Here is a 9,888-nt window from a genome sequence, read left to right as displayed (position 1 = left end):
AGCAAATCCTATTTCTTAATCCCTGCTTGTGGTGGCGGTTCCATCCCTGCAGTAGATCCAGCGTTAGTAGTGGCTTTTCTCTCCAGTGACCAGATTGCGATAGGATATTTTCAATGTGTAGGTTTTTTCACAAAGGGCCAGCACACCACATGACAAGGGGATAGCAGGGATATAACAAATGTAACATTAGGATTTCAATAAGGCTTTTGATATAGTGCCCCATAATAAACTAATTAAAAGCGGGTAAATGTCAGTTACTGATTAAAAACACCATAATATGTATTGGGAAGTAGTCAGAAAATAGAGTATTCATTAAGGGTGGGATACCAAAGTGGAGTATGGAAAGAGGATGTTCAATATTAGCATTTATATTCTTTAATATTTTTTATTAATTTTCACACAGAAACAAAAAAGAAAAAGGTAAATGACTTTCGGCTTGTATATGTTACCAAATGCTTCACATTTCACAGGATAGCCAGTAAAATCATGCTGTTACCCAACTTCCCAACTGTCGAAGATGGAAGACCAGACAATACATAATCAGACAATATTACACAGATACAAAATGTTAGGGTGAGGGTAACAATAGACGAAAAAGGGGAAGGAGAAAGCCAGCAAGTGGGTGTAGGGAAGGGAAGAAGTGGAAAGATCAGCAGCGATGGAAGCCTGGCATGATAACTTTTCTGGCAGTAGCACAGCTGGAGGGATAGCAAGCACCCACATCAGATATATCCACATGCATTTCTAGCTCCCATAACTTACAGAGGATATAGGAAAAAAGTAGAAAAAATACCAAGAGCAAAAAAGAATAGTAGAAGGATTAGCAGATAGGGCACAGGAAGAGATATTGAATGAGCTAAGTGTATACAGTCTGGAAAAGAGGAGACTAATGGAGGACATGATCATAATCTATAAATGCTTTTGAGGCAGTAATATAAATGAAAAAAGGGAATTATTCACAGTATCAGAAGATGGACTGAAGCTAATGAAGAAAAAGTTTAGGGTAGACCTCAGGAGAAAGTTCTTGGTAGTACAAGCTATTAGGTAATTGAGAAAGTCCAGGCAACATCACTGCAGTTAATTAAGAATGGGTTAGTTAATACATTTTGCAGAAGTGGTGTAGGTGGCAGTCTCTGGAAATGCAGAAAATCCTACTTGATGACCCAAATGGTCTCTTCCTGGTCCTGCTATTTATGCTTCTTTGGTTCATTTATTAGGCAGTATTAAGCATTGTGGTTCTCAAGCTTGGGTTAGACTCCTAAATCCATCATAATATAACTGGCCTTATTTTCTTCAGTCCTGTGATTCATAGGTGCTGTGCATTCTTGGTTTCAACATAGCTTATCATCTTGGAAATCTAGATTCCACTTGTAACAAGAATTTACAACCATATTTGGAAATTTTTGTTTATAAAAGTTATACCTTTGGCCTTTGTGTAAGTCTCTTGTTAGAGTATTTTTTTCTTAGATGTTTCACAGCTGACTACTTTTCTTGCCTCAACAGATGATGCAGACTGTAGGGATGACACAAGAACATTGAGTCATATATCTGTTACAGTTTAAAGCATTTATTCCAAGATAACATAATTCATTTGAACCCAAATGCTGATAACTGTTTCTCCAGCCTGGTTCTACTTTCTCATCTGGTTCTCTGTTGTGGTAATGGAAATTGGAAAAAAATGAATGAGAAAGGAAAAGGTCAGCATGTATAGATGTAATCTGGCTGTTAATCTCGAAAAATTTGCTATGTATTTCCCTTATCTAGGCTGTGTTTCTGGACGGTACGGATCTGGATGCAAGAAAGCCTGCCCTCGCTGCACTAGCATTCTGCCTTGTAATAGTTTGACTGGGTTCTGTGATGAGAAAACGTCGTGTCTGTTGCCATTCACTCTAACAAGCTGTGTGGCAAGTAAGTATTAAAAGGGGACACCTCAGAACATCCAATTTTCTATTATGTTGCCTGGGTTTTAATCCACATAAAATGAGCTGGCTAGGATCAAGAGAGATGTTGACAAGGGCCCTGAAATGGTGCCCCATCTCTTTCATTTTACACATGCCAGTCACTGAAACTAGATAGATGGGGTGCTCATTCCCTCTTGTGTGGACTGGTGTCTAGGACTGTGGCCCATGAAAGCCCTAGAGGGCAAACTGTCTTTGGTGCTTGTGTCGTCTCCCTGTCCTTGAGCTCCTGCAGACCAGTACAAGTTTGAAATCTGTCTGTTCATGAAAGAGGCCGGACTGATGATATTGGATCCATAAATCTTCTGTTACGCCACAGAAAAGGTGGAGCAGCAGTGCAAGCCTCCCTCTCTGTTGTGCTAACAGTAAGTCTGAGCTCTAGTCTTCATACCAGTTCAGTTCATGGCTTCTCTGAGACTACCAAAAAGGTTTCCCCGTGAGGCCAAGTGTACCAGTGGGTGGTTTTTCTTGTTGGCCCAGATTCTCTCCCTACATCATCTCTTTTGTCCTTCCAGAATGGTGCTATGGGGATAGAATGTGGCCCTGTTTCCCCTTGCATAGAGGGGAGTCCTCAATGGGTGTGCAGCTGGAACAACCAATTTCTACGCCACCCTCCCTTACAGTCTACAGTGCAAGGGAGGAGGAATATGTGTGCCTGGAACTCCAACTGGCAGACAGTCCCTTGGGGACTCTTGCTAACTAGTTTGAGTATCCCTTACGTGACTCTGATTGTGGCTAATCAGAGACTCATAGGGAGGGATAGTTCAATGGTTTGAGCATTAGCGTGCTAGACTCAAGGTTGTGAATTCAGTCCTTGAGGAGGCCATTTAGGGATCTGGGGCAAAAATTTGTCAGGGGATTGGGGCTGCTTTGAGCAGGGGATTGGTCTCAATGATCTCCTGAGGTCCCTTCCAACCCTGATATTCTATGACATGTAGGGGTGGAAAGGACCTCAAGAAGTCGTCTAGTCAACCCCCCTGCACTGAGGCAGGACCAAGTAAACCTAGACCATCCTTGACAGGTAAACACCTGTCTAACCTGTTTGTAAAAACCTCCAATGATAGGGATCCACAGCTTCCCTTGGAAGCCTATTCCAGAGCTTAACTACTGCGATAATTAGAAAGATTTTCCTTTATTTCCTGGGCCTTTTAATTTTTTAATGATCATATAAATGCATATGTGTGTGATACATGCTTCTGCTTTCACCCAAAACTCACAAGGCTGAATATTAAGATTTATTATTATTTAGCTTGCAGTAGTATGTGTGCAGAGACAGACAGTCTCAGCCTTGAGAAGCTTATGTTCTTGAAAACAAAAGATCAGGGAAAGGGATATAAGCTAAAGAGACAGTGTTCAGAGTGATATTAGACCAGTGATGATGACTAAGATAAATGTTTTGCTGACTGGTGTATGCTTAGTTGCTGTAGGCCTAAGAAAATCAAAAGAGGAACCATATGGAAGAATGCTTTCACTTTGGGTCAGCACTTCTTAAAAATGCACTGTTCATAGCAAAATTTGTGTGGACGTTAAAAAGAGAAAGAACTATAGATTAATGCACCTGCATTACAGCAATGTTACAGAACACATAGAGGCCCAAGAATAATGGGCTACATAATAAGGGTTATTTAAACCATGATCTTGTAGTTCAGGGCTGTGGGAGGAACTGCCTGATTTTCCTTTAAGAAGCAAGTTAATAATCATAATTTGCATCCCTCTAACACCTCTTCATTGCAAAGAATAAAGTACTAACAAATATGTTGGAGTCTGAATACAATGGTATTTGGTGCTGCAGGCAGAAAGACAGGACCTGATTCTCCTCTCAAATACAGGTAACTGCATTGAAGCCACTGGGATTACATCAGTGTAAAACTGACCTGAGAGGAGTATCATGGATTCTTAGTGTTTCACAAATGCTGCAGAATATATATAGCTTCATGGAGATGCTGCCACTTTTGTAGTGGAGGGAAGCAGTTGAGCTGACATTTGGCACAGGGCACACTGTTCAAGAGTAATAGGAAAGGAAATTTTGGCTAAGTACATCAGGGCAAACCTCAACTTGAAATTGCAACGGGGTCTCTGGTGTATATTGTAGAGCTTACAGGTTGCATCACTGGTGACTAATTTGCCTGTGGAATAACAGAAATTGCACACTCAAGCATTCATCCTGCAAACACTTAAGCACATGAGTAACTTTCTAGGATCAGGGCCTTACTGTAGGTGCTAAATTGTACAGATGTGTCCATTCATCCAGTTTGTACACATAAATATAATTGTGCACAGAAATGTAGGTAAACAATTGTTCATATGGCTGTCTGGTCTACTTTCTGTCCATGCACTGCAAACAGATTCATTAAAGCCTCTTCAGTGAGCTGAAGGAGAAGTATCTTGATAGACCTATTGATGAGGATCCAGGAAAATTTACTGTATCACATCCAATTTTAAAAAAAATTATGGAAGCTTGGGAGGCTGAGGAACATATGTATTTTCCCTCATACCTTAACTTCTAAATTTTCAAAGTGGTTCCCAGGGATCTCATTGTGCAGCCCCTGTTAAATTCAAAGGGAGTCATGTGGAGGGTGAATTATTCACACACACACCCTCCTCAACGTGCAAAATGCCAGCTCAAGGCCTATACATCACCTAACTCACATCACTGTAATAGTGGATAAGTATGGCTTGAATGGTGCATAGGCCTTGTGCCAGGTTTCTTTGCAGAGAGGAATTTACCCCAGAATGAATTGCTGGCAGTTTTGTGAACACAAAGAATGTGAATATTTTTTAAGGGTAAATGCCTGTCATGTTGTTTTTGACATAACAGAGATCAATGCTGTGGCTTTGTTTGTTGTGTTTTTAAAGCCACAGTCAGTATACAATGTCCAGATGAGGCCGGGTGGCGCTACTGGAACAGGTACTGTTACTATATTTCACGTGCTAAAGCGAAATCCTGGATGGATGCCAATTCCACCTGCAGTCGATACAGAGGTGCTGAACTTGTTTGGTTTGAAAGCCTGAAAGAACTGGTACAGTTATTAATGTCACCGCTTTTCTTCCCTTAATGGGTTTTTGGCCTGGGCTGACAGAACTTCCGGAAGGTTGACACGGTTGAGGTGTATGGCATGTGCTGAACATCTGGAAGTTCCATTGCTGTTTATGTGGAGCTGTAGGCACCACTGGAAGGTTTTTGGATCAGAAGTGTTTGCTGTATCAAGAATCCAAGGAATTGGCTTGATCTCAGCAGTCTTTTTCTGGATGAAACACCAGCAGATTTGGACTCAGATAATATGGTTTCCTTCTCTTTTCATAATAATTGTCCTGTTTCATTTTGATAAAAACAGTAAAACCAAAGACGCTTTTTCCTTTTTGTTTCTGAAAACTTTTGTATACAGAGTTGGATTAAATCATCTCTGAATGGACCCACATGGACAGGGTTGCAAGATATAAACCGAGATGGCGCCTGGACCTGGGCTCATGATGATAATGCATCTAGTGTATTGGAATGGTTTGTATATGAAGCAATCTATGTGTATCTAGCATAGTGTGGTTGTGATCTGAAACCACATCAAAACAATAATGAGATCCAACAAAAATCACAATTTTATTAGCTTAGACATATTGTTAATGTCCAAATATTCAGGTAAGAGCCATCTAGTCCAGTGGTTCCCAAACTTGTTCTGCCGCTTGTGCAGGGAAAGCCCCTGGCGGGCCGGGCTGGTTCGTGTACCTGCTGCGTCTGCATGTTCGACCGTTTGCGGCTCCCAGAGGCTCTGGTTTGCTACTCCAGGCCAATTGGAGCTGCTGGAAGTGGCGGCTTTAACTTTTCTTTGTGACTATTCCATTGTCTTACATTATAAAATGTTTCTTCCTCTTTTATTGATTAAAAAAAGAAACCTCTCGGTTTATTGGGTTTTCAGTATATTGATACTTACCCAGATATCATGCTCTGTAGTAAAGTAGACTTAATTTTCTGAAATCCAGTTCTGGTTTAAATTGTAGTGACTCCATTAGGTGCTAATAAGAATTCCCCTCTCTCTTACTTCCATGCTTTTTGTTAATCCCTGGCAGGCACTTACAGACAATTATCACGTTAGCTTTCAGTCATGTTTCCTCCTGGCCCTGCGGTATTCTATACTTTTTATCATTGGCATTGTTCTACCCAGTGTGGTTCTGTGTACTGACATCATTTTTAAGTTAGACTGCTCTTTACCCACAAAAATAACAGTCCCCCTGAGTTGTTTTTATTTTCCACAACAGGCTAACTTTTAGAAAGAGAAGCAGTTGGCTGAGATGTATTGAAATGCCAGCTGACGAACTTGTCGCTGCAGCAAGCTGTAGGAGAGCCAAGAAATGGATGTGCAAGAAGCCAGCAGAACCAGGTTTGGAATCTGATTTATATTCACTTTCTGTGGGATTCACCTCTGTGCAGGTGGCCAGCATGGAGGATTTTAGTAGGCGTTAAATGGTGCCTAGGTCTTGGGCTGGCTCTATGCACCCGGGTGAATTTCACCCTTACTGGTATAAAATTTTGAATAATCAAGAGTAGTTTTCCCTGTGAGATTGAAGTTATTTTATTTCCCAGAGGGCTTGTGTAGCAGCATTGGGCAATGATAAAAGCACCCATTACAACAACGTATTTCAAAAAATTCTCACTCGAACTCATTCAAGACTGTCCAGTAGGGAACTTTCATTTTGGCATCAAAGGCCATCAAAAGTTTCAGAACACAATTTTAAAAATACAGGCTCAGAGGGAGAGATGACATGTTACATGCGAGTATGCATGAATTTGGGTGAATACATACAGATTGTCCTCTGATATTTCGAGACACCTGAAGTTACACAGAAAAAATGTTGTTCAGAATACTGTGTGGTGCTTCAGACTAATGACTTCCATTGACTTATATATGCTGCCTGTGAAGAAATGTAGAGAAGAACTCTTGTTTCATTGTCAGCAGACTATTTGTCGTAACAGATTTTTTTATTACTGTTCAAATGATAAATTTTGCATCATTTCTGTTGAGTTAATTAATCATCTTGAGGTACTCCACTAGTAATGACGTTACTTAGCCATTTCATCAAAAACTTGGAAGGTGACTGGAGTAAATGTAGAAATATACAAAGTAATAAATGTGTGTAGACACATATATGCATATATTCCGCATAGTTTCCAGCAATAAGTGTCCATGTAACCATTATGGAAGTTTTTCAGAGTTGGTGTTAAATTTCTTTTTAAGCTTGTGATTTTGGATACTGTGGATGGTTTTGTGAAGATATATATGTTAATCACTGATGATGAGCTAATGTCTTGTACTATAGCACTGTTTTGTTAAATCAGTGAAAACTTTTTCCCCCTTTCCAGATCTTGATTTGTTCATAAGCATCTGGGATGCAGTGGCGATCTTGCCAGCTTCAGCAGTATCAGCTAAATACACTAACCACACATTGGCCAGACATATCTGTGTAATGCAGAGGTCCAGATGCATTGGCTATGTGTTATGGCAAGACAGTTATTTCCTAATACATGACTCTGAATTTCTTATCAGTGGATTTGCACAAAGCGCAACATACTTAAAATCAGGTAATGTCTATTATTTAGAGGTACATTTTCAGGAGATGTTAGAATGGATACAGAGTATCAATAAATTTTGTCCCTAATAAAATATTACAGCTTTCAGTGGAGGTTTTCACTATGAAGCTTACATGGATATTGTGCTCTGTAATAAGTGGATTTAGGTTTCTGAAATCTTATTTTGGCTTAAATTCTAGTGACTCCTAGCTAGAAATTCTAACCATTTCACATATGTTAGACCTGAGAAGCAATTATTCAGCGTGGTTTCCAGCAGTTAGTGTCCATGTAACTATTATGGAGGTTTTTCAGGATTTTAATTTCTTTCTAAGCTTGTGATTTTGGATACTACGGACCGTCTTGTGAAAAGGAATGCCCAGACTGCTACTGGGACAAGCCGTGCAATAGCATATCTGGAAAGTGTGAGGACATTGCAGTTTGTGCTGAGCCAGAGGATGTAGGTGTCTGTAATTTAGGTAAAACCTTTTTTTTTTTAAGAAGTCAGATCTGTCTGAAAGTGGGAAATGAAAGTTGAGAAGTCCTTCAGCCAAGAAGAAAGTGTTTAAAAATAACAAAAGAACCCTCCCTCCTGAACACTATGGTGGAATCCAACAAATGTGCACTGATTTTTCATTTTTATGGCACATGATTCTTATATGCAGCCAAATAATGTTACCATGTTCTGTAGCTTTCCCAGTGGTTGGTAGCTGTGTTAGTTTGTATCAGCAAAAACAATGAGGAGTCCTTTGTAATTCTACAGTAAAGCTCCATCAGTACACAAAAGGCCAGATTCTGTTCTTGCCTTCTCCAGCATAAATTTCTGGTAACTCCTTTAAAGTTGGTATAATTAGTGCAGATTGATGCTAGTATAACAAAGAATGAAATCTGGATGATTTACTCCACCTACAAGCATGTTCACTGAGAATACGGATGGCTGCATATCATTTTCTCCTGCAGAGAGAGATTTGCAAAACTCAGAAGGGAGATGGCACTTCCCTCTTGTGCTGTCTGCAGAATAAAATATTTTTACTGTGCTACATATGTACTGCAAGAATGTGTCATTAATTTCTCAGGGGGAAAACATTAAAAATTAAATATGCAAAACCAAAGGGATGCTCCTAAGACTGGTAAACCGGACATGAGTATGTGAATTCCTAGGCTCCCTCCTTTGCACTCCCTGTCTCTGTGATGCTTTTTTTTTTTTTTCTTTTTGGACAGTTAAGGTGCTGAGATTCACATTCACACATATTGTCTGCTCATAAGAATATTGCACATTTCAATTCACATATATCCCAGGTACCTTGCCTGCGCCTCTGAGTGTAGAGAGGGGTAGTATGATGTGAAGGTCTGGGGCCTTGTTGATTGTTTTAGTTTGCTTTATAAAGTATACAGTATTGTTGCCATCCTCTGGGGTGAAATTCACCCCAGTGCACAGGGCTAGCCCAAGGCGATTGCACCATGAAAGTCCCACTTCTGTTCTCAAACTCAGGCATAAGTGAGACTTATCTGGTGCAGTGACTTATTGCTAGCTCTACCCAGGAGTGAATTTTGCCTTTGGGCAGCAGAGAACACCATATTTTAGGCAGGCCTCCAGTAAGGCAAAATGTTTTGCCAAATGTATTTGCATACTCACTAAAGTGGTATTTGCATGTGCATCTACTCAGTTTTCACGAGCAAATGGATATTTTTGTGAATAAATATGGAAATAGGTGCCATATGTTTGAAACTAACTGAAAGTGTTCCCCGAAGAAGTAAAACATTTAACAGTCCCCCTCTTCATTCTCAAAACGCTCCCACCGCAAAATATAAAAAAGCTGGTAGAACAGAAACAATTGTGTGGTGAGGGAGGCATGAGAAGCTAAATTTCACAGGAAACAACTTTTTTAATTGGAAAAGAAAGCTATTATATAGTATTTCTCTCTTGTCTTTCAATGATGTCAGGCAAGTACAGCTTGAAATGTCCTCTTGGGCCTGGCTGGTGGTACTGGAATGGATGTTGTTACTTTATAGAAAGGAATAGAACTCTGAGTTGGATGGAAGCCAGGCTGTTCTGCAACCATTTTAAAAGAACAAGTCTGTTGCAGCTGGAATCGTCAGCTGAAAAGGTTTGACATTATAAAGACTATGAATGGTTTGTCTTTCCCTGACTTTTGTTTACTTGTTTGTGGTTAATACAATGGGGTTTAACCAGAATTTAATCATGGAAATGTAGGGCAGGAGGGGACCTTAAGAGGTCATTTGGTCCAGCCCTACTGAGACAGGGCCAAGTATACCTATACCATCACTGACAAGTGTTTGTTTTAATTCATTCTTTAAAACTTCCAGTGATGGGCTTCCACAACTTCCCTGGGAAGTTTCCAGAGTTTAACT

This window comes from Chelonoidis abingdonii, chromosome 7 (assembly GCF_003597395.2).
Source record: "Chelonoidis abingdonii isolate Lonesome George chromosome 7, CheloAbing_2.0, whole genome shotgun sequence".
NCBI lineage: Eukaryota > Metazoa > Chordata > Testudines > Testudinidae > Chelonoidis > Chelonoidis abingdonii.
This window is presented reverse-complemented; position numbering follows the sequence as displayed.